At 34.4% G+C, this 26,869-nt stretch overlaps 1 protein-coding gene across 3 annotated transcripts in view; it reads right to left on the bottom strand.

Moving 5' to 3' along the window:
* Positions 1-25,090, bottom strand: part of flfl (serine/threonine-protein phosphatase 4 regulatory subunit 3 flfl) — a 229,579-nt gene extending 204,489 nt beyond the window's left edge. For 2 of the 3 annotated variants that reach the window (XM_090399682.1, XM_090399684.1), the window contains exon 1: positions 24,642-25,090. The gene's annotated coding sequence lies outside the window, so the exon portion shown is untranslated. Of the gene's footprint in view, positions 1-23,826; positions 23,972-24,641 lie in introns of those variants that run through there. The other variant, XM_090399683.1, reaches the window with a different exon arrangement.
* Between the last annotated feature and the right edge of the window lie 1,779 nt (positions 25,091-26,869).

Below are 26,869 nucleotides of genomic sequence, written 5' to 3'. Positions count from 1 at the left end.
CTTCACCCTTCTGTGACTTGGCCTGCAATCGACAAACAGGAAGATCAGTTAACAACAGCCTAGAAGAACATAAAAAAATACATTCGCTACTATTACTATGGCAAGTCAGGACTGGAAGACATGTGCTATTTAGGAGTTGTTACAGATCTGAAAGATTAATTTTTGAGTCAGTAATGGCTTTGAAGAATTCTCCTAACCTGAACAAGTATGGTTGCATTAATTTGCCAAAAATTTGGAAGACTGTCTTCCTAAGAGTAACTCCCACATAGCTGTAATGATTCCCCCCCCAAACATTAGAGGGGGCACCATAAATAGGACTTTAGATCTTTTGTACACTGCAATTTTATTGTTTTACTTACTCACTGTCGTGTGTACAAGTGTCTTGTGCTCTGATGATGCTGATTTGAAATTCAGCGAAATATAAGCAGTTAATTAAACATCTTTTGATTAAATTGTTTGGTGTTGTTAATACTGTTAGTCATGAACCCTTCAGTAATTTGTATGTCTCAATCATATCACCCCTTTTCTGCCTATCAACCAGTTTCTGTAACCCACAAATCTTCAACCTGTTCTCATAAAGTTCATTCCATAGACCTGCTACCATCTTGTCCACTCGCCTCTGGATCCTCTCTGCCTCCTCAAGAAACCCTGATGCCCAGATCTGCATGCAGTAGTCAAGATGGGGTCTTATCAAGGCTCAATAAAGAGGAACAATAACCTGTTTGTCTCTGCTCATCAAATTATTCTTCAGTAACTAAGTAATCTGATTAGCTGCTTTAGCCACCTTTGATATGTGCCCCTTAAACTTTAACTTCCTCTCCACTAATACTCCCAAGTCTCTGGTTTCATCAATTTCCTGGAGTACAGTTCCACCACAGTGTGGTATACAGGATAGCAAAGCAAACTGCAATAAACAGGAAAACCAGAACTTCATGACAGGCTCAAATTCTTAAAGAGGCAGTCCTGGGGAAGAAAAAAATTATAATGAAAAATCCTAAGTATGTGTGCTTAGGAAATACAGAGAAACACTAAAGGAAGCTAAGTATAAATAAAAACCAACCAAAAATCTACAGAAAGACTTTGGAAAGAATACAGAAGATAAATACCATGAAAAGCATTATTATTATTATTTCGTGACACCTCCAAGGAGTCCAAAGACTCATTGAGGGAGGGCACCTACTCAACAACATTTTCATCCATCACCATCATCTGCTGCCCACTACCACCACTAGTATTTTTTGTCTGTAAATTGCATGTGTCCTGAAGGCTGATTTGTCTGTATATGGGACGAAAAATCCTGCTACCTCCGTATGAGATCGGTTAACTCACATTCAATTGAAAGAGGCCCACATAAGGATTCCTCCCGTCATGACGAGAATTGAACTTAGGCCTTTTCCAATCGACGAGCACAATGTACTGTCGTTCTTTTCCAATTGCGCTACGGAGATGCTTATGGAAAAATATTCTAGAGGATATTGGGAAAAAAACTTAGATATATATGGAAAAGTAATGTAAAATAACAAGGTGAATGTGACATGTCTATGTGACAGATGCAGAAGAGATTGTTCAACTAATGAGTGTCCATTTTGCTAAAAGCTAAAAAATCGATGTATGTAACATTGCACTTACTGCTACCTATTCACTGGATGAAGCAACTCAGGTGTATGAGAAGGATGTACTAGAGCTGTTACACACACCAAATAAGAATTCGACAATAGGAACTGATGGTATATCAGCACAGATGCTAAAAGTTATAATAAGTATAAAACAAAGGAAAACTTGTATACAATTTATTTATTACAAAATTTTCACCTAAGTGTCATAGGAAACTTCAGGATTACAAAAAAGTAATTAAACAATAACAGACAATTCTAAACAAGTGCCATCTTAATAGCTAATGTGAGATGACTAAAACAGTCAATTTCCTAACTATATACCAATATATCAAAATAAAACACTTAAGTGAACACTTAAGTTATTTGCATGAGTTTCACTCCGTTTTACATTTATTTTCATTGTGCTAATTCATGGTATTCCATTACTGAAACAAATCCTAAAAGAGTGTTCAGCTCAATTGGCTATTCCAGGCTACGTAATTTGAGTCTCGGAACAGGAAAGATTCCACAGGAGTGAAAAGAATGTATGGTAATCCCACCGCACAAGGGTGATGCAAAGACTAATGTATCCTACTATCAACCTATCAGTATCTCTAGTGTAGTGAAGATGTTGGAAAAGTTGGTTAGGATTTGCATTCAGAAATGGATTGATACAGAATCTATACTTTGCAATGAACAGCATGGTTTTACTAAGGGAAAGTCATGTTTGATCAACTTGCTCTCATTCTATAATAATGTTACCATTGAGAGAGAGACAAGGGGAATGGATATATCAAGATACTTGTGGACTTTGTTAAGGCTTTAAATAGAATATAGCATGTGTCATAGGTAACTTCAGTACAGGATTGCATAAAGTTGCATAAATTGGAGAATACGGGACTGGACTGATAGATATTAAAAAGTGGTGGTATATGGGGGAATGCGAGTCTGCAAGATTTAAGGTAACTAGTGGTGTACTACAAGGATCAGTCTTTAGTCCATTGTTATTCATTTTATACATTAATGGCAATTCCCAATGCCATTAATATTTGACAGGAGACATAACTATTTGCTGATAATGCACAGATAGGCAGGATAATTAGGAATGCAGCTGATATGTAGAACTTGCAGCCTGATATGAATAGGCTGGGATTGTGGGCATGTGAAAATGACTTAGTTCAATGTTAGTAAATGTAAAGTCATGCACTTTGGTATGATTAAATATCCAATGTCATATTATATTGATGAGATTATGCTATAAAAATTTGATCATACTAGGGGATCTTGGAGTTTTGGTAGACAGCAAATCCACATACCAAAGGCTGAAATACAACTCACAGGATAATTGCCAATGCTGAAACAAACCTTGACATGTAAAGATAAGAAAATCATTTTGTCTCTTTACAAGGCATTGATAAGACCTCACTTATGTAGGTCTGGTGTCTTGGTTTCTATGGTGATTCTGATACAGTGGAGAGATTGCAAACGAAAGCGTTAAAGATGATATCGGGATTGTGGAATATAGATTATGAATTTGTTGACTGGACACTAGTGAACATCAGAAAGTGAGGTGATATGATTGAGACTTACAAACTTCTGAAGGGATCATACAGAATGCCAATAGATGGAAATTTTCATTTTATGGAGGGTGAGAAAAAGATGGAATGGAATCCTTGGAGGTTGAGAATGAGTACCATAAGGGGGGGGGGGGCTAGATTTTTCTCTCAGAGCAGTGTGTGATTGGAACTGATTGCCATTAAAGATGGTAACAAATTATATTCTTGATTAGATGTGGTCAGTGTAGTTAGTGTGAATGAGTTCAAGAAAAGGTGCAGGCAATGTGTAGCCTACCTCGATGAGTCCTTGACTCCTTGGAGGCCTCTTTTAATAATAAAATTCAAAATCGTGTAATGACATTTGTCATATATTTCAGCCTCAAATAAAGTCCAATATATTATAAGTTTGAAAATGTAGATTTTGCATAAAGTTAAGGGTGGTAACCACATTACAGAAATTCTATTACTTATATCTACTAATAGCAGAAATCTTTCCTTTCTACACAACTTTTCTTTATAAAAACATATAGCGATTTGTCACATGCCTGCTAGGTAGCAAAGTGGAAGATGAGATGATTTGTTGCATCTCATCCATTGGAGAAAGTATGCAATAATACAATTTGTATCGTGCCTGGCTGCTGCACTAGAAGTCAGCTGGCAGTTGGGTTCAGTTAACTGAAGGTTGGATAACTGAAAGATCATAGTACTATCATATTATCCTTTACAATTTCTGAATCTTCATGTCAGAAACTGATGATGATGATTACATAAACATGAGTACAGGGTATGAATAATAATAATGGATTATATAACCATTAACTGCTGTCAATGATTATTGTAAATTTTAAATGACAGCTAAATATAAAACATTAACAGTAATTTGTAATCTTTATAAAAACATATAGCGATTTGTCACATGCCTGCTAGGTAGCAAAGTGGAAGATGAGATGATTTGTTGCATCTCATCCATTGGAGAAAGTATGCAATAATACAATTTGTATCGTGCCTGGCTGCTGCACTAGAAGTCAGCTGGCAGTTGGGTTCAGTTAACTGAAGGTTGGATAACTGAAAGATCATAGTACTATCATATTATCCTTTACAATTTCTGAATCTTCATGTCAGAAACTGATGATGATGATTACATAAACATGAGTACAGGGTATGAATAATAATAATGGATTATATAACCATTAACTGCTGTCAATGATTATTGTAAATTTTAAATGACAGCTAAATATAAAACATTAACAGTAATTTGTAATCTTTATAAAAACATATAGCGATTTGTCACATGCCTGCTAGGTAGCAAAGTGGAAGATGAGATGATTTGTTGCATCTCATCCATTGGAGAAAGTATGCAATAATACAATTTGTATCGTGCCTGGCTGCTGCACTAGAAGTCAGCTGGCACATGTTGGGTTCAGTTAACTGAAGGTTGGATAACTGAAAGATCATAGTACTATCATATTATCCTTTACAATTTCTGAATCTTCATGTCGGGAACTGATGATGATGATTACATAAACATGAGTACAGGGTATGGATAATAATAATGGATTATATAACCATTAACTGCTGTCAATGATTAATGTAAATTTTAAATGACAGCTAAATATAAAACATTAACAGATGGGTGAAGAACACTCATCAAAATTACTCAACGAGTACAATTCTGACTTAAGTAGATATTAAAATACAGGCATTGTTATTAAAGTCAGAATTTTAACATGTATATTATTTCATTCCAAATGTGTATATATTTTTGCCTTATGTTCCAACATACACAGCATGCAAGCATTTCATAGAATCAGATGATTCAGTTTTGTCTCATTTCCTATCAGGTTAGCATTGTCTTTTTTTCTCACCAGAAAATCGAAATAAAGATGTGTTGTGCTTTCTTGGTAGTTTTTAAATAATAATTAAAAAAAAAAAAAAACGCGTACGGGGAAGAATGGAAGTACTCTGAGTATAAACAAACACAAACCAACCTATACAAAGCAGGAGGAAGAATATTGAGAGAACACTTTACTGTTATGCGATTTCAATGATAGCCAGTATACATATCATGGTATGCGTATGATTTATTTATTTTTCTAAATCTCCAAATTATCAAGAATTAAGATTTGGGGGAAGGGTTCACCTCTAGGTATGCTAAATGAACATATAACAATGAGAACGAATGATATTATATATCATCATCACCGTCAAATTCCTAATATGTTACCTTGAGGGGGATGTACAGGACATGGAAAAGTTACACCATTACTAATATCCAATCAACAATTTTCTTCTAAATTACTCACTCAAGACTCCAACATTATTAGATTTTATACTTCTCTCTTCTAAGGCACTTTTTACTGTATCAATCCACCTATACCTTGGTCAATAATAAACTTCAGGCACAAACTTTGTTTACATTTCGATAAAGGATTAAACCAAGTATATAATTTCTTGGTATTTTCAATTTATAATATAACCAAGTGAGAAAACTTCCAACAACTATCTCTAATCCAGAGTATTTTAATAATAATAATAATAACAATTAGGAAATCCAAGAGGGACTTTCAATGGTCACGATCCTCCACCATCAAGCTCAGGTGTTCTGGTGAGACTCCCAGACATGTCCATCCAAGGTTTTGGATATAGTCTATCCAGCGAGTCCTTGGCCTTCACCTTCTGGCTTTGCAAAGAGGGCCTGCTGGGGGAACCTCTCTTGTGGCATTCTGACCAGGTGCCCATACCATTGTAACTGTGATCTCACAACATGGAGAAGCAGCGATTGTTCAGGAATACAATATTAAAATTGTAATAACACACAGAAATACACAATAAGTAGAAAAAATTAGACTATTTTAAACCTAAAGTCATATAAAGGGCATCCTCTATGAGTGCTAGCAACTAGCCTTAGATTGGGTGAGAGGCCCAAGAGAATTAGTTTTCCAAATCTTTCAAATTTAAACACAACCATATTTATGTAGATTGTGCTGATTTTTTAAATCTGCTGCTGATTCTAAAAAGTATTTTAAGTTTGTATTTGCTGTGATTAAGCATACTAGTTTATTCCATCTGATTCCTGTGCTAAGTATCCAAGGCCTCACTGATCATGTTGTGAATAGGGTTGTTGTATTTCTTGTGTTTATCAAGGTGGATGTTGACAGATCTCCCAGGTTGGCCATAATGTGATAAGTTGCAAGATAAATGAACTTTATAAACACTTGGAACAGGGGGGGGGGGAGTAGATCCTTAGAAGAGAAGAAGCCAGCTTCAAATGAAGTTTGAAAGCAGTGCAAAGATTATATTTCTTTAAAGTCTGACTAGTTTTTCTGAGGTACCTGGATATAAAGAATAGTAATAGCATTACAGTAGTCTGTATGTTAAAGGTGATGTGAGGAGATGGAACAACTAATTTGTTAATCTTTTTGGTATTGTAATCACTAAACAGGAAAGTTTAGCAAATAAAGGAGAGTTCAGCTGTAAAGGAAGTCTAGGCAGGATAGAGGCTGGAGGCTCTGCAAGAAGAGTTTTGATGACCCCATATTGTTGAGAGGGAAAATGATGGGAAAGTTTATGTATATATTTACCTTTGTGGGCGAGTTTTCTGTAAACCGAGAAAGAAAAGGTGCCATTGCGCAAACATGATTAAAGTATCTAGAAAAAGCAGTCTATTGTTATTTTCTTTTTCTATAGTGAACTGGATTCTAGGGTGCTGGCTGTTGAGGTGGAGGAGAAAAGAGTAATGTGTTTTTTGAGCCATGTTTCCCAATAGAGAACACATCATTAATATATCTTAGCCAAATAGAAGGTTTCAGAATGGAAGTATCAAGAGCATGTCTTTTTCAAAATTTCCATATAGAAATTGGCCAGAGGAGGGGAAGGGGGAATGAACCTTTACATAAGGTGTTCTTATGAAAGATACATTCATAACATGATATAAATTCATAATGATAACCTTACACTTTACATAAGGTATCCTTCCAAGAGAAGTAACCATCATGGATGGCACAATCAAAGAGATCAATAATGTCAGGGGGAGGGACATTTTTCAATAATGTCAGAAAGGAGGATATTTATAAATAAGCAGGCAACATCAAAGCTCACCATGATATCATCATTATTTAAAACTAAATTTTGAATTAAATAGTTAAAATGAGTGGAATTATTTTATATAAGATGAAGTGTGAACAGTAAGTGGAATTAAAGATTAGCTGTTTGGATAATTCAAGGGGGGGGGTGAGCATCTGCTATGGGATGGAGAGGGAGCAATTGGGTTTAGAAATTTTAGGCAATCCATATATATTTGGGGGAAAGGGACTAAAAGATTTCAATTTTTTTTACAACTTCAGGAGGAAAAGACATGACATTTTTATAAGCCTTTTAATGGTTTTCCCCTGCTGAGAATTAGTCGTTTATAAGTAGTACAGCCTCTGAGCAGCACAATCATTTTGCAATGATAATGACTGGTATGAGGACAACAGTAGAATTACTTCATGAGCTTTTGGAATGTTCTTTTTCCTCTCCTCTCTGTTCCAGGTGTTTACAAAGTTCCTTTTTCTTGCAACTTGTATTATTGTCAAACTGAGAAATCTAACATCCATTTTGGTGAACACAAGAAATACATCCACTGCTACAACTATGGTCAGTGAGGTGCCTTGGATAGCTTTCACACGATCAGATGGGAAAAAAATATAATAAATAAATACTATGCTTTGTCACAGCAAATAAAAACATAATTTTTATGGCTATTTTTGCCTATTTTTGTTTAGGAATACTCCTTTTTATAATGTCATGAAACAATAGACATAAAATGTGGCAAAAACTCAATAAATGTTCACTGCCCCTATTTAATCTCCAAGAGTTGGAAGCTCCAAAACATAAAAATGAGGTCACGACTCCAACCAATAGAAAGCAACACACATACACCTAAGACAAAAACACCAAGCTGACATGACATAGCCTTCACTTTTTCCATGATCTTCGAAGACGATGCACTGTGAAAATGGCTCACACCCAGTTACTCCCACCCCTAATCTTGTTCCATCATATTCTATCCTTCTCCTTTCCACAAAAAATTCTATTTTTCACCTTCTTCCCAGAGAATTCTCAGCCACCCTTAAAACCCGGGTTTTAAAATTCGTATACCTTTTGCCTCACCCACAATTCTCCCACATCTCTCTATCTCCACATTTAAAAACCCCGCCCCTTCCTTTCAGTCATACTTCAACAGTAATACAAATGTATATCGCCATATGCAGGATGCCGCTGAATAAGAAGACAACCAAGAACATCCTACAAAGGTATGTCCAAAATTATTCTTCCCATATATTCTTCATGTATCTGTCTTTAAAACATCAGTAATGCCTTAAAAATTGAGTAAAAAGCCAATGACATTATAAAAAGGGGTACTCCTAAACAAAAATAGGCATAAAAATTAATGTTTATTTAGAGGAGTAACATAGAAATTTTTCCAGCAATAATACCTAAAAACTTAATTATTAGGCCTCCCACCCATCATCTAAGGTTAGCTAGCAGCATCCACAGAGATTACCCTTCACAAGACTTCAGGCTTAAAACAATCTAATTTCTTCAAGATACCAAGTAATTTTATATAAACTTGGTTTTTAATCTTATTTCCCAAGTGAGCAAACAGACAAGTCAAGTTTGCGCCTGCACGTAGTGCAAGTCTGAGGCAACTCGTGGCAAAGGTGGTTTAAGCTCTGATCACTTTCCTTAGTATTTTTTCCTTAATGTAAAGCACATCCCCTTGAGGAGATGTATGATGTTATGCATTAAGGGCAATGGTCACTACCCATACCAGTTTCGACCTTTACTGAGGTCTCGTCAGTGGGAGCCAGACCTGACGATGCTAAGGTTGAAGTAATGCAGAGCTTATATGAATTTTATGTAAACAAGTTGCCACAAGGTGCTTTGACCTTATTATCTCTGGATGAGAGATATATGTTATGTAGAAAGTTTTTTAACTTGGGTATATTATGTATTCAAGACACCAAGTAATTTTATATAAACTTGGTTTTTAATCCTATTTCCCAAGTGAGCAAACAGACAAGTAAGTCAAGTTTGCACCTTGCATGTAGTGCAAGTCTGAGGCAACTCATGGTAGTGCCACTCTAGGCAACTCGTGGTAAAGGTGGATTAAGTTCTGATCACTTTCCTTGGTATTTTTCCCTTAATGTAAAGCACATCCCCTTGCGGAGATATATGATACTATGCATTACAGGCAATGGTCACTACCCATACCAGTTTCGACCTTTATTGAGGTCTCGTCAGTGGGAGCCAGACCTGACAATGCTAAGGTTGAAATAATGCAGAGCTTATATGTATTTTACGTAAACAAGTTGCCACAAGGTGCTTTGACCTTATTAAATAAAATCTCAGGATGAGAGATATATATAGAAAGTTTTTTAACTTGGGTATATTATTATTATTACCCAATTCAAGATACCAAGTAATTTTATATAAACTTGGTTTTTAATCCTATTTCCCAAGTGAACAAAGAGACAAGTATTATATTAATTATTATAAAGTGTATTATTATACTATAAAGGTGGATTAATATAATATATTAATCCACATTTACCACGAGTTGCCTCAGACTTGCACTACGTGCAAACTTGACTTACTTGTCTGTCTGCTCACTTGGGAAATAGGATTAAAAACCAAGTTTATATAAAATTACTTGGTATCTTGAATACATAATATACCCAAGTTAAAAAACTTTCTACATATACATATATCTATCATCCTCAGATTTTATTTAATAAGGTCAAAGCACCTTGTGGCAACTTGTTAATTCATATAAGCTCTGCATTACTTCAACCTTAGCATTGTCAGGTCTGGCTCCCACTGACGAGACCTCAATAAAGGTCGAAACCGGCATGAGTAGTGATCATTGCCCTTAATGCATAGCATCACACATATCTGCAAAGGGACGTGCTTTACATTAAGGGAAAAATACTAAGGAAAGTGATCAAAGCTTAATTCACCTTTAGCACGAGTTGCACTACCATGAGTTGCCTCAGACTTGCACTACGTGCAGGCGAAAACTTGACTTACTTGTCAGTTTTGCTCGCTTGGGAAATAGGATTAAAAAAAAAAAGCTTATATAAAATTACTTGGTATCTTGAATACATAATATACCCAAGTTAAAAAACTTTCTACGTATAAATCTAATTTCTTCCGCTTACTGTTATGTTTTTTTGTGTGTTACTATAATTTTAATATTGTATTCCTGAAGATGTCTGTGATAGAGACAAAACATCAGAATAATTAAATCTGTTAACTGTTTCTCTGTGCTGTATTTATTCAATTAAATTTAATTATGAGAGATCACAGATACTTCTTAAACAAATTTTGCATAAAAAGTAGGCTGAAGCAAAGAAGGATTAATCATCCAGGAATCCAAATGTGATCAGATTTCTTTTCTCTCCTCTTGGGCTGAATTACACACCTCTAGCCTTTCTGTGACACAAAGATTTCTAAGCTGCAGCTTCTACAGCATCCAAAAAATCTAGGTGTATACTTTTACACAAGACATCACTTCTACACTGTACGTTAAATCTAAAATCTTCCCAGTGTTGGAAAACAATCCCACTGCAGAGATGCACGTAACACTTCCCAAAAAAATAGACAATCCAACTAACTGAGGATGACACCTCTCACCAACCCACTATAGTTAATTGGCAAGAGAAGGGTCATCCATTAATTCGTTTATTCCCAAAGGTGTTTGATGAGAGAATGATTTCTGCCTTATGTCTCTCAGGTATTACTATAAGTTTTCTGATGAACTGGCCACTCTGCTTCTAAAACTGCTAAGAAGATGTGATACTACTAGTCAGCATCCATTTATGACAGTGGTCTGAAAAGTTCTCAGCTTCGACCATAGATGGCAACACTATCAGCAAGAGATTTTTTTTTTTCTAAGTTGGTACATCTGCCATGTGAAATTGCAAGTCATTCTATCAAGTAGTGTGTTTTATACAGCTGTCTGAACCAAAAGTGTTGTCTGTATTCCTTGAAATGGATAAAATTTGAGTATGGGTGAGGTTATAAAAATTCTTTGTAAAAGAAGGTTTAACGCCAAAAGAAATTCATTCGAAGTTCATAAAAATTTATGGGCATTCTTCTCCGTTGTTTTTGAAAATTAAGAAATGGGCTGCTGAGTTTAACCGTGGTCGTACCAGCCTTGAAGATGATCCACGTGAAGGATGTCCAAAAAAGTGCAACAACACCAGAAATCATTGATGAAGTGTGCGATATAGTACTGGATGACCAGTGAGTCAAAGTGCATGAAACTGCTGAGACTATAGGCATTTCAAAAGAATGTGTAGATATATTTTGCATGAAGAATTGCAAATGAAAAAGCTTGGCACAAGATGGGTGCCACACTTGCTCACAGCAGACCAAAAATGCACTCACACGAAAATCTCTAAACAGTGCTTGGAGCATTTTAACAAGAATAAAACTGATTTTGTGCTTCAATTTATTACTAGGGATGAGAGTACACACCAGAATCCACACAACAGTCAAAACAGTGGACAGAAGCCGGTTGTTCAGTGCCAAAGAAGACAAAGTTGGTTCCATCAGCAGGATCATGGCATCTATGTTTTGGGATGCTAAAGGCATTTTGTTTATTAATTATCTTGAAAAGTAAAACAATAACCGGGGAATATTATTCCAATCTCTTAACCAGACTAGACAAAAAAATTTGTGAGAAAAGACGAGGTTTGCAGAAGAAAAAAATTATCTTTCATCGGGACAATGCACCTGCCCACAAAAGTGTTTTGGCAATTAAGGGATCTGCACTATGAATTTTGGAACACCCACCCTATTCTCCAGATTTGGCTCCCTCTGACTTCTATCTCTTCCAAAAACTAAACCTCTTCCTCGCTGGTCAGCATTTTTCTTTAAATCAAGAGGTGGCTGCAGCTGTAGAGGGGCATTTTGCAGATTTTACTGAGAACCGCTACAGGGACAAGATAATGGTGCTGGAGCATCGCTGGAATAAATATATTAGTCTTAAGGGAGATTATGTTGAAAAATAAAAATAATTTTGAAATTATAAATTCATTTTTTCATTGTTGTTGTTATTATTATTATGTAACACCTCCAGGGAGTGTGAAGACTCATCAAGGGAGGGCACCTACTCTACAACTCTCTGTCTCCACCACTCAATCCACCAACTACAATGAACCGCAACTACCATCATCATCTACACCAATGCCATCTACTGCCCATCATCACCACTAGTATTTTCACAGACAATCACAAACATCCATGCTCACAGAGGGATTTGATCCTGCAGCCTTTTGGCTGGAGAGCGGATACACTGACCACTCTGTCAGCATATCTGCTCGGTTAGGCCGAGAACTTTTCAGGCCACCCTCATACTGTTCCAGTGTCACACTTGCCAAACCAAGTTCTCTTCTTCCTCTTTCATTCCATCTACCTCTATTCTATGAATACTCACCCTCACTGTCTTTCCCAAAGAAATTCAACTATTTTGAGAAACGTGTAGATTCCTTCTTTTCTCTCTCACACACTCACTAAGTAGCAGGGTGGATCTCAGTGAAAATTTTTTCCCATCCCTCGGCAAGAGCACCCAGCTAATAATGATACTATAGAGAAAAACATGCAACAAACTGCCTTCTCTTCTGGACTATAATTTATGACTGAACCCCTTCCCACTAGCCCAGCCAACACATAGCACTACATGGAATTCACATTCACTGTTTTGTTCTTTATATTACACTTATGATCATGTGTGTGTATACACACACACACAAAACAGTAAAAAATGATTTGATTTTTGCTATAGGAGACAGTGGGAATTTGGGAAAAATCTATTTATGACATTTCTTGATTTGGAAAAAGCCTTTGATTGGTTTCAATAGGAAAAATGTGGAAAAGACAGGCACAGAAAAAGAAAAAAAGTCCTCATCAATTTTCTGATATGTATCTCAAGGGGTGTTCAGGCTATTATGACAGCATTATTTACATTATTATTAATCTCCTATAAACAATTTTCTTCCAAATTTGTCTATTACTTGTCAGCACTCCAATATGTCATATCTAACATTTCATACTTCTAAGCCACTTCTGACAAATCAATCCACCTAGACCTTAGTCTTCCTCTAGGTCTTTTTCCTACGATTTTGACATTGAACCCATTTCACTAATCTTTCCTCTCCCATTCTATTTAAGTGACCATACCACCTTAGATTAGCTCTACAAACACATTCTTCAATGCAAACAATGTCAAGTTCCTTTATAATGGCTTCATATTTAATATGATTCTATCTCTAATGCCATCTGTTCAGGTCCCTAATTTTTCTAAGAATTCTCATATCTGTGATCTCTAATCTTTAATCAAGTGCTTTATTTCTAACCCAACTCTCTAATCAAACTTAAAACTAGTTTGAACACTGTCTTGTATATTGCTAGTTTCTTTCTAATTACAAATAAAATTTATTCAACTGCCTCCCCACCATACCAGCTTTGCTTATTCTGGTGTCTATTTCAAGATTTAACTTGCTGTCTTCACTAAAAACTGACTAAATAGTTGAAATATTTTATTTGTTCTATAGGCTCTCCATCACAATGCAGCAAGTTTTCTATGTTCCTGCTTATTTTCATAGTTTCAGTCTTTTTACTGCTAATTTTAATGCCAAATTTGTAATAGCTATTATTCTCTTGTGATGTATATTTTTGGATTTCTCTTTTCATGTTATGTAACTGATGAATTCTAAGAAGATGAAACTAGATGTAATATTTTTTTCTATTCCGTTATCTCTCAGCTTTGTCACTAAATTCCTTAAATATATATATATATATTAAAAAGAATTGAATGACTAGAACCAAGATTTAAGTAAAAAGGTTTTAATATAATAACACGACTAGTTTCAGTTTGTAACAGCCTTCATCAGGTGACTATAAAAGAATGAAAAAAAGAAAAAACACTAAAACACTGAAGCTTAAATAAACTATGATCATAGAGAGTCTCTATACATAATTGACATTAAATTAAATCGTTGTGATTGTATTTAAAGCTGTTCTTTCGTTTGTTGTATTGTTTGGAAAGTACGTGCTCGTAGCATCTCGTGAACGCCAGTACATGATTACAGCTAAATGACTATCTGGGAGGTTGTGGCTCAAGTTATTATTTAGATGAACAGGATTGAGCTACAATCTCTCTCAGATAGTCATTCAGCTGTAATCATGTACTAGCGTTCACGAGATGCTACGAGCACGTACTTTCCCAACAATACTACAAACAAAAGAACAGCTTTAAATATAACCACAACAATTTAATGTCAATTATGTATAGAGACTCTCTATGATGTTCATAGTTTATTTAAGCTTCAGTGTTTTAATGTTTTTTCTTTTTTTCTTTCTTTTATAATGTCACCTGATGAAGGCTGTTACAAGCCGAAATTAGTCGTGTTTTTATATTAAAACCTTTTTACTTAAATCTCAGGTCTAGTCATTCAATTCTTTTTAAAAATTATGTTAACCGAGTTAATGATCATTCTTTCATATATATATATATATATATATATATATATATATATATATATATTTTTTAAAGAATTGAATGACATAAACCGAGAGAAAAGGAAAAAGGTTTAATAGTATCACACGACTAGTTTCGGCTTTATACAGCCTTCTTCAGGTGTTTTTATATAAAAAAAAAAAAACATTAAGCATTGAAGGTAAAAAACTGTGAACAGCACAGTAAAGTCACTTTACATATTTATCTTCAATGTTTAATATTTATTTATTTATTTATTTTTATTTTATAAAAACACCTGAAGGAGGCTGTAAAAAGCCGAAACTAGTCGTGTGATACTATTAAACCTTTTTCCTTTTCTCTCGGTTTATGTCATTCAATTAAATTTAAAAAATATGTTTAACAACCGAGTAAATGAACCTCCATGCATAGATATATATCATTTACAGGTTTCAACAACTGAGTTGAAACTATGAAAAGCCATAAAATTAAAATTGCAATATCAAGATTTTTTTTTTTAGTTGAAATTCCTAATTATAATCAAATAGCAGTGCTATCCCAAAAAAAAAGATATGAGATTATATATAGTAAAAACCCCTTTTTTACACTTTCCAGGGGACTGCTGGAAAAAAAGTGTAAATAGCAGAAAATGTAAAAAACATTTAAAAAAGGCTAAAAGATGACTTACTGCTAGTATGTGACTCTACATACTAGATTACAAAATTTAATAACTGAAAATAAATGAATTTACAATTACTTACATTTATCTATTTAAAAAAAAAAAATCTTTAATTGTTGATTGTTTTTGCTTTTTCTGCACTCTTATAAGTTCCACCTGCCTCTCCACAGTGTATAAGGCATTATATTGCATATAGCTCCATCGTGCTATATGCAATATACTGCCTAAAAACAGAGATAGCTTCCGTTGCTTCTTTACTAGTAGGGATGGTAGGTTCTTGATCACAGTCTTCAACCACTTCTTCCTCTTCTTTTTCACCAAAGTGGTTGGAAAGGATGTCTTCTACACTTGGTACCATTGACGTGATCACACCAGCATCAACATAGTCTTGAAATGAGGAAGACTCGTCCATCACATACCAGTTGTTGGGCTCTGATATATCTTCTTCTTCCTCCTGTAGTTGTTCCTCCTCTTCCACAAACGTAACTCCTGCCTTCTGGAAACAGTTGGATATGTTTTCAGGAGTAACATACAGCCATGCTTTGGCCATATAATGCATGGCATCAAGGATTGATATGGTCATTTGTTTTGGGTATATACCATTATCATGCATAAACACAGCTTTTTCAATAAGCATTTTTCTATATTTCCATTTAAATACATGGATGGTTATCAGATCTAATGGCTGAAGCTCACTTGTACAATTAGGGGGAAAGAACACTTATGTTTCTGAGCTGCAGATCTTCAGGGTGTGCAAGACATTTGTCTAGAAGTAGTAGTATTTTGCAGTGATTTTGCCCCCATTTCAGCATCCAGAGCATGCATGGGGGATGTGAAGATGCTGCTAGTCATCCATGCTGTGATGTTGGCATCATACTTAGGCAGATTTTTCATGTTCTTAAAACACTTTAGCTTTTTAAATTTACCAATTACCAGTGGAGGTAATTTTTCTGATCCATCAGCATTTACCATGAGCAAAACAGTTGCCCTCTGCTTGCTGAGTTTTCCGCCGTGACACTTCTCTCCTTTAAAACACGTTTTATTTGGCAGAATGTTATAAAAGTGCCCAATTTCATCAACATTGAAAATATTTTTTGGTTCGTAGTCCTGAATAATAGTCTTTAGTTCATGTTTCCACTGGTTTACAGTTTCCCCAGCAACACTTACTTTCTCCACACTTGATTATACACAATATTGTGACGAGTCTTGAAACGATCAACCCATCCATTTGATGCAGTAAAACCATTAATCCCCAACCTCACAGCAAATTCAAGGGCTTTCGCTTGGAGTATAGTATCATCGATTGGAATACCAGACACTCTCGTAGAAACAAACTACTCTGCCACAAGTTTATCCAATTCATCGTTTGTCAATTTCTGGATATATTTTTGTTTTTTTGACATAGCTCCAGATTGCTTTGCATTGAGTTCAATGATTGACTTGTTTTTTACTATTGTGTTCAAAGTGGACATGGAGAGTCCAAGATCTTTTGCTAATTGCACACGTGTTCCGGCATGGCAATCTACACGTCATAGAATGGTCATCTTTTCTTCTACCGAAGTACATTTTCTGTCTTTTTTCTCCATGTTACTAACATGGATCATCCGCCACCGCAACTTGAAAGCAACTATCACACACTAAATTACGTAGCAGAAATTCTGCAATATACTACGTACTTCTAAATTACAACTACGAACACCAATACTGCAAGCTAGTGAAGCAATATTTCACAAACTGTGGTTTATTCACTGATATCTAATATTCACGAGTAACAACTGTTACTTGGTAGAAGTGTGAATGTGATTTCACAATCTGTGTATGATCCTTGTTCACGATTTCAATACAGCACTGTGAATGTGAAATCACATCACAACACATTACGGGTGCCACAAGCTACTGACAGTTTAAAATCACTGATATGAAAACTTCATGGTATCAATTCATACTGTGATTGAAAAATCACGGTATCACTACTGGCATGCAAGTCACCGTGATGGCAGAAACGAAACTAGAGCCAAAAGCAACACCATCTGGGAAAAGAAATGCACAGATTTCCGCAGAAATCAATTTGAATAAGAGGAAATCGATTTGAAAATCAGTGTTGCCACTGAGAAAAAACCGCAAATCACGGTAAATAATGTCCACATCAAGGTGTTAATGGTAGGAAAACAATATATCGTAAGAATAGGCCTTAAGACAGGACCAACAAAAAATGACGTAAATGGCAGGAAAACGTAAACTGAGGGAATGTAAAAATGAGGTTTTACTATATATATATATATATATATATATATAGGTTGTTTTCTTTTCTGATGCTTGCAAATGTTTAAGTAAAGTATGTATTTCAAACATTATTATTCAGAATATTATTCCTATTAGTGTTTTGTAAGGAGAAGATGGAATTATGGTTGACTTCTTAAAACTGGGAGGAAGCCCTGTCATCAAACAGCTGACTAAACTCTTTAATAAATGGATATTATTTCTGGGAAAACTCCCATGTTACTCCTCTTAACAAACTATTATATTTATGGCTATTTTGACTGCTTCTGTTTAGGAGTGCCCCTGTTTAAATGTCATTGGCTTTTTTACTCACGGATTCTTAGGGCATTATAGATGTATATTTATCAATAAATATATGTAGCATAAAGGAAGAAAAATTTACACATACCTTTTCATGGGTGTTGTGGCTTTTCTTTTTCTGCAATGTCCAAACTACTGTGTGTGTGTGGGGGGGGGGGGGGGGGGTAGGCAATGTAGGAGAATTAAATAGAAATGGAAAAAACCTGGGTTTTTTGAATAATATATATATACATATATATTATATTATTAGGGATGGGCAGGACGTTTTTTTATATTTATATAAGGTGGGAAACGGTGAATAGGTTAAAAATAGCAACTGATTTTTTGAGGGGGGGGAAGGGGTTGACGGGGTGCGGTCCGTTTCGACTATGCTTGGTCGTCGTCTGAACACTTCCTCCATGTAGAAGCAGGCAAAATAGCCGTAAATATAATAAATCTTTAATAAATGTCTAAAACAGAGAAAAATTCCAAAAAATTGGAACAATTCACTTCTAATATTAATTTTTAAAAAGGGAAATAAGGAAGAAATTAAAAACTACAGACCTATAAGCCTACTCCCCACCATATATAGTCTTCACGAAAATTATAAATAATAGAATAAAATCTAAACTAGAGGGAATGCAATCCTGTGAACAAGCTGGATTTAGAAAGAATTACAATACTTTGGACCATATTCACACATTAAGACATCTCAATGAAAAATCAATGAGCTGTCTTAAATACGAAAAAGCATTTGATTCAGTTAAAACATCTGCAACACTAAAAGCTCTTGAAACCCAGGGAACTGAGAAACCATATATTGAAACACTAAAACATATTTACAATAATGCAACTTCTGTAATTAAATTATATAAAAACAGTGAAAAGTTCCCAAAACAAAAAGGCATCCGGCAAGACGACACCATATCTCCCAAATTATTTACAGCTGCACTAGAGAAAGTCTTTAGAAGCCTTGATTGGGAAACAAAAGGAATAAACATAAATGGAGAAAGGCTGCATCATCTGAAATTTGCAGATGATATTGTCCTAATAGCAGATAATCTTGAAGATCTGAAAGAAAGGCTAAATCAGCTAAATGAAGCCTCCAAAGTAATTGGATTAAAAATAAATAGAGAAAAAAACAAAAATATCATAGATTTTTAGACTGTTAACTTTTCTAAAAGGAAATACATTTTATATGTTCTTTACAAAAGATACAGATGACAACCAGGTATCTCTTGTGAGTGTATGGCAAACAGAGGAGAAAAATGTGCAAAATGTAGAAATTAAAAAAAAATAATAATAAATAAATAACAAATCCTGTTTCTAAATGCAATATGTGAAATGGTCAAGTATAAGTTGGTAACAACAACAAAGTCGCTGGCACTTGCATTGAAAAGTGCCTCACAAATTCTGTTAGGAAATTTGCAAACTATGAAATAGTATGGCGCATTTATGTTCTAAAGTGTTGTTCTTACTAATTCTACTATTCAGATGCAATTCAAATATTTTATTTAATGTGTGAATGGCTAATATTAAACATTTCACATTTTAAACATATTAAAAATGCTAAATATATATAAAAATCTAAGAAAACAAAACATTTTTTGAAATCTTTCATAAAAATAGGCTCCAAGACTGAGCCAATAACATCAAGATTCTCTATAGACATCAAACACAGCTTGGTCATATTTCAGCAATTTTTATTTTGGGCCCATACATGAGATGTTGGTTAATCAACCTACAGTACATTAGTACTAATGTGTGGGTAGTGAGTTGGAAAAGGAGAAACTTGTCTACATTTCATTTAAAGACTGTATATTGTATTACTTAAAGAAACACATATGGGGGAAGACTATTCCACAATACAGCAGTAGAAGGGACGAAGGAGGAAGAAAAGAAACTTGTTCTGTGAGTTTCAAGGAGTACTTGGAAGGCAGTTGCACATGTTCCAGCAGACTTAGTACTGAATGGAGGAATTATTGATGCTATTTCATATGAATATTTGCCATGCCAGCATGGTTGGCAGAGTGGTTAGTGTATCCACTCTTCAGCCAAAAGGCTGCAGGGTTCAAATCCTGCTGTGGGCATAAACGTTTGTGATTGTCTGTGAAAATACTAATGGTGGGTGGTAGATGACATCAGCGTGGTTGCGGTTTATTGTAGTTGGTGGATTGAGTGGTGGAGACAGAGTTGTAGAGTAGGAGCCTTCCCTCGACGAGTCTTTAGATTCCCTGGAGAGGTCACGTAATAATAATATTTATTATTACGTGACCTCTCCAAAATGTCTGTGCAAAAGTACGAAGAATGAGTTGGTAAGAGATGGGTCATTAATTGATTTAATTGCCCTCTGTATTGAGTCAAGCATTTTGAAGTTGCTCTTAGGGGCCACACTCTAAATGTGGGAGCAGTATTCAATAGCTGGGTGGATTTGTGATTTGTATAAGGTTAACAGCCATTCAGAGGCGAACGTCTTGAGCAAAAAAGGAAATGTAGTTTTTTAGAAACTGAGGAGGCAATGGTTGTGTGTTTATGCCAAGAGAGGCTTCATGTCAAGGTGATTCCAGGAAGAGAAATCTCATCTTGTCTGGAAATTTGAGTACTGTCAAAAGGTAATACTAGTAGAAACATTGTTATTTTTTGTGAGAAATAAGATAGAACTGGATTTTGCTAGTACTGAATTTGACAAGGTTATCTGAACCGCATTGGAGGAAGGCTTGGGGATCAGAATTGAGGGTAGTGGTGGTTAATGTTTTGTAAGCTGAGGTGATTTGTGTAGAGCAAAGTTTATCAAACGAAAAAGAGGAGTGCAATGTGCTATCATTTGCAACAATTATATATTTGGTTGGAAGCCAACTGAAGTAGGTTACTGATATATAGAAGGCAGAGGGTTGATGAGAGAACAAAACATTGTGAAATCCTGGCATTAATTGAATGGTGAGAGGATAAGAAATCATCAACCATCACACACAGTCTGTGTCTAAACAGAAAGCTGGCAATTCAACTGCATAAGTCCTGGTACAGACCAAATGATGGGATTTTGTTTAGTGAATCTTTGTGCCAGATCTAGTCAAAAGCTTTGGAGATATCAAGTACAACCACTTGAGATTCACCAATTTACTTAGACATTAACAACAGTTACAACTGCATTGGTCATGAGTATGCATACAGAGTAGCAAACTAATTTCACAGATATTTGACAGATTGCCATATATAGCAAGTTGGTATTTAAATTGAAGCAGACAGATGGGAGTTAGGTTGTTTGAGAGCTATCAGCAAGTTGCGAATGTGGGAGGGTTCTTATCTTATGAGGAAACTGATTAGTGGCATACACAGATCTGTTTTAGGGTCATTACCATTAATACTGAGTGATTTACACGAAGATAGGTCATTTATTTTTATGATAGATGATGCAGAGTTAAAGAGGGCTATGAGGAATGAGTCTGATGTCACAACTCTCCATGAGGATTTGAATAAACACTTTTTCTTTTCTTTTTTTTTCTTGGACAGATGAGCACAGTTACCAATAAAAGAATGCAACATTCCAAAATTTCAAAAGAACAGATTATTCAAAATAACTGGGAGGGATGTATTAAAAAAGACAGAGAAGATAAGGGAGCAGGAAGAATGGATATGAAATTTAGGGAGGGGGAACATTACGCATATGCAAACAGCACATCAGAGGATATAACACCAAATAAATTATATTCCACTGTACAGGTCCTAATCATACTGCCTTTGAATTATTGTGTGCAGACTGGGATTCGTTTTTGAGGTGAAGAGCATTTTGGAAACAATCTAGAGAAGAACGATGGGCACCATTTAATGAAAATTCTGTGTCTGATTTCTGTGATGATTTCTCATAATTTTGATTGGCTCTGAGATCTGGTAGTAAAAATAATAATTTATTCAAGTCTATTTTGTCTACCCTGATAGAAGCAAGTCACGCAATTTTCTCATTTACTTCTAGTCAACAGGAGAAAACCATAATTCTTATTTGAATTCAGACTTGGGGAAAAGAAGATGCACCAACATCACTGTCTTAAACTCCTTTATAAGTGTGTGTGTGTGTGTGTGTGTGTGTGTGTGTGTGTGTGTGTGTGTGTGTGTGTGTGTGTGTGTGTATATATATATATATATATATAGCAATAATAGTAATTTTTTCCCCACTATAGAAGTAAACTAATCAGATAAATTTTGAATCTAGTAATTAGCTTTCAAACATTAGATCTTGATTGAGGTACTGATTTTTCTATATCTTGGTTTGATTTGTTAACTGTAAAAGCGTGTTTCTCTGTGTTGACAAGATAAAATATAAATACTGTTTTTTCAACTACATTGCTCCAGGTGGATCTTTTTTTTTTTATTATTTTTAAATTAAACTATTTAAATTCCATTTGGTAGATGTCATGGAAATCAAGCATATAAATCTTTAAGTTATATGTAAACTCAATTTTTAAATAACTATTTTGCAGAATGGAATGTTTGTACTATTATTTTGAAAAGGGATATTCAAAATGACATTCAGTTTGTTGTTCTGAATAGATCTCCTGTCATGATTTACAGATTCAGAAGATGCATGTGATGACATGTTTACAAAACTAAGGTTCTATAAAACTGAAGAAAAAAAAAAAACTGTTATAAGCACTATGCAACTTTTCTTTGTTTATTTAAATCCTGACTTCACTTCCACAAATTGAATTCATATCAACTTAAATGAAAAATATGAATGTTATCTTTGATGCAGTAGCTTTCTAAAACTATCAATGCCAACATGCTTAGCAATATTAATAAACTTAATGGGCAAGACAACTTTAAAAAAGAGTTCAGAAAAAACCTTTACAGCAAACAATCTATATAAAAGAGCAAATCAAAGCAGACAATTTGCAAAAAAGATAAATTAATGTGATGCTCACAGGTTTGACTGTGCCAATAAGTTGACAATTATTTTGCAACAGCACATATTATATAATATAACACACTATTTTGGATAAAAAATAATGTATTTTTGGTAATGTATCCAATAAACATGGTTCAATTAAACATATCTTTTAGTTCCTAACTAGAACTTTAGCATCAAAAGCTATTTATTTCATGCACATATTAACAAAACCCTCTATCCATGAACTGTCAAGAATTATAAATTTAAAAATAACTGCAAAATAAATTCTGTAATGTGACTATGAACAAGTACATATAAAACAAAGTAGAGTGTGAAATATTATTGAATCAACTACTCATCATCAACTAATAGCATCAAAGAAACACTTTTTTTTTTTATTTGACTGACATAAAATCCATTTTCTCCTGAGAAGCAGTGAAGTATTAAATTAACATTTTGTTACTATAGTAGTTTATTCAAATTCACACTTGATTTATAATTTTATTTCATAAAGTTTTATTTTTCTTGTTGGATATGAAGTTCTCAACAACAAAAATAAATAAATAAAACAAATAAAAAAATAACATAAAAGATCAGTGCAGGGGTGCAAGCTAGAGCAGGTAATATATTGGGACTAGTGATCTAGTTCACTATACTTACACTACAAGTGACTGCTATTTTTCAACAATGTACCTATTCACCCCAGAGGGTTATCATAATTACAGGTTTGATGCAATCCCACTTTGTCACTTTATATATAAATTACAAAATTTATTTTGGGGGTTTCTTATTTTTTATAATTATAATTCCCCAAAGTTCATGACTAGAGGGTTTTGTTAATATCTGTGGAATAAGTTTTCATATATTTTCGTATAATTCTTTACACGAAAATTTTTAGCCGTAATTAATGAATGACTGTGTGGTTTGTAAACATCAAGACAATTATTATTGAATAAAATAAATCCATTACCAAATAAACATCTAACATACTTCAACAGTTTAAAAATAAATAAAATTCGAACAACACTAACCTTTTTATATTAAAAATGAGCACAAACTGCTGGTGAGATCAACGTTTTATTATCCAACACGCAAATTAGTAATATTTATATATATATATGCATTTATTTAGCTCGTCAGTTCAATAAATAATATAGAAATTAGCGATTCGATTACAAAAATAATAAGCGAAGTGATAATTCCAAATTGTTGTTGTCCAGCGTAACTCATAAATGACGCTTCTTAAAGTTCATAATATATTAGGCCTATTCTACCTAACCCATAATCGTGACATGCTGCTTTCGATTGTTTTACTTGTGCAGCAATTTAAAATACACTTTAAGACAATATCCGAACTACATAAGATATGGCTAATAGAAGTTACAAAACGGACAATGTAAACAGAGAAACACTAATCGTGACTAACGTTCACCAAAGATTGCAAGTGTTTTTAGAAATATTTATTATCAAAACAATATAATATAAAAAACCGTGATATAATCAAGTCGCTCCAACAGTTAACTAATTCCATAAATATGTAACTATGAGTGTATGTATGTATGTGTGTATACGTGTGTGTGTGTATATATATATACATATATATTTTAGAAATCCATACTTGTGCCACATTTCTTCAGTTTACGTTATACATGTAGCACCAGTCATGTGTGTTATATGCTAGTAAAATCACTTATCCATACATGTATAAAATTACAAGAGAATTCTAAAATCTTCTGTATACTTCTCACACAACTTCGTAATTTATATGCATTTATTTATACTAAATAATCCATTTCTAACAATAGCAAATTTTACGATATGAACATTTATGATAATTCATTCTTACCCGGAAAAAGGCTTGAATTACGACATTAAATGCTGTCATCTCAAAAGAGTTCCACAAATACTTCACTATCTTCATGTATCATTATTTTCAATGGATATTTCGGAATATAATCAGGCGGCTGAATACTTGCCCATAGGGCGATGCATAAAACTCCTTCTTTACCCATTCTTACCCGACATCACGTACACAGCAGATAAGACGCCATATTGAAATCGCTTCATATGCTACGGGGTTTCAAAAGCAACAACATGGCGCCCCGCCAAATTTTGAAGATTTCTTCAAGAATAGAAAAAGTATTTACAACTGATTGTATCACAACGTAATAAGCATTTAAATTTCTTCTTATAAGCACCTAACTTATTGGAATTGTCATTCTACGACTTTGTAAATAAATGTACGATTTAATTATGAATAACGGAGCACGTAGTGTAAATAAGAGCCCATAACAACCATCATTGCAGACCTACATTATTCTTACATTTCTAGCAGCTTATGATTACAACGTGATCGTTTTGAAAGGATTTTTTTTTTTAATTTATCTCTTGTCTTGCTCACTGCTCATGTAGCAAGAAGTGACGGCAAATAAAAAATAGGTAAGCCTTTTTCAATCCTGCTACAAAAAAAAACTGAATCAAATCATACTTTTATATATCATTTTTATGACTAAAAGTTTATAAAGCAGAATACAGGAATAAGATTATAAACATTTATTTTAATTGACAACACGACGTTTCATCCTAATTGTACAAGATTTCTTCAGGTGTAAACATATAAACTAGTAGACAAAACAGTAAGGACTAACGAAGCTCACAACTATTATGCAGTTATAGAAAAGACTGATGTTATTTTAAAATATTTCTAATTTTATGTTGCATTGTACAGAACGTTGTGTGTGTTTTGCATTTATGTGTACGTGTTTGGATAATGAAGACTAGGGTGCATTTAGATAAGTTGATAGTTGGGTTAATATTTATATGTTGAGAACTAATGCCATTTGAAACACCCAGATTTTTCTCTGCATTGTATCATAGCAATAGTTCCCATTTATCCCATTACATTTGCGAAGCGTCCTTTGGGTCAGGTGAAGAGATCAAATGTGATGACAAAGATGGGAGTTCATTCCTATGGTGTTTAATAAATCGAATGAGTGTTCTTCAATACGATGATCAATTGATTTTCCTGTCTGTACATAGTAAGATTACCGGGAATCGCACCATAGCCGACAACGCTCGGATATTGAATTGGACTATATAGAGGTTTTGTGGATCAGTAGTGATCTCATCTTGATACAGGAGTTAAATACTAGTTGATTTTATATTCCTTAAGTATTGTTTGCTAGTTTTAGGAAAATAGAGCTAATAAATGGAAGCATGATGAATCCTCTGTTTTCTTCTTAATTAGAAATTTTTATGATCTTATATCGATTGAATAGTCTAGAGATGATGTGGTCATTATAGCCATTTTGAAGGACACTGTTTTTTAAATGATGAAGTTCTTTGGCTAGTTCATTCTTGTCAATGAGTCGGCAAGTGCTTGTTCCTAGTGTGGAAATAATAACTGATTTTGAGGTATGTAACGATGGTAAGAGGCATGTAGATATCTGTGCAGATGATTAGGATGTGTAGAATTTCAAAATTTGAAATTTTTTCAGAATTTCAAAATTTTCAACGCTACTGGTATGAATTTCTGAAATTCATACCACTGTATTCACTTCTATGAATTTCAGAAATTCATACCACTAGCGTTGTAAGACAAGGATGTATACTCTCCCCCAAAATATTTTTAATTGTAAAAGATTGGGTGATGAGAAACACAAGAGTTGATAATATAAATATAGAATGGGAGTGGACAAATGAATTAAATGATTTCGATTTTGCCGAGTAGATACGTCTGATAGCTCAAAAGCACCAAAACATGTAAAACAATCTTCTTCTTCTACAGCTTCTCCCACTTAAGTGTGGTCACTGTTTGTTATGAGTCTCCTCCACACCTTCCTGTCTTGGGCTGTCACCACATTTAAGTTCTTCATCTTCAAGTCCTCTTCTACCAGCTCCCTCCATCTCTTCTTTGGCCGCCCACGCTTCCGCCTTCCTTGCACATCCATCTGCATGACCTTTCTTCCCACATATTCGTCCTCCCTCCTCATCACATGACCAAACCATCTCAACCTTGCCTCCTGTATTTTCGCTCCTAAGTTCGTAACTTTCACTGTTCCCCTGACATAGTCA

Source organism: Typopeltis vanoorti, chromosome 10 (genome assembly GCF_054136105.1).
Source record: "Typopeltis vanoorti isolate ZY-2024b chromosome 10, IOZ_Tvanoo_1.0, whole genome shotgun sequence".
In the NCBI taxonomy this organism is placed as follows: domain Eukaryota; kingdom Metazoa; phylum Arthropoda; class Arachnida; order Uropygi; family Thelyphonidae; genus Typopeltis; species Typopeltis vanoorti.
Note: the sequence above shows the minus strand (reverse complement) of the source record. Positions and strands in the feature narration are given on the sequence as shown.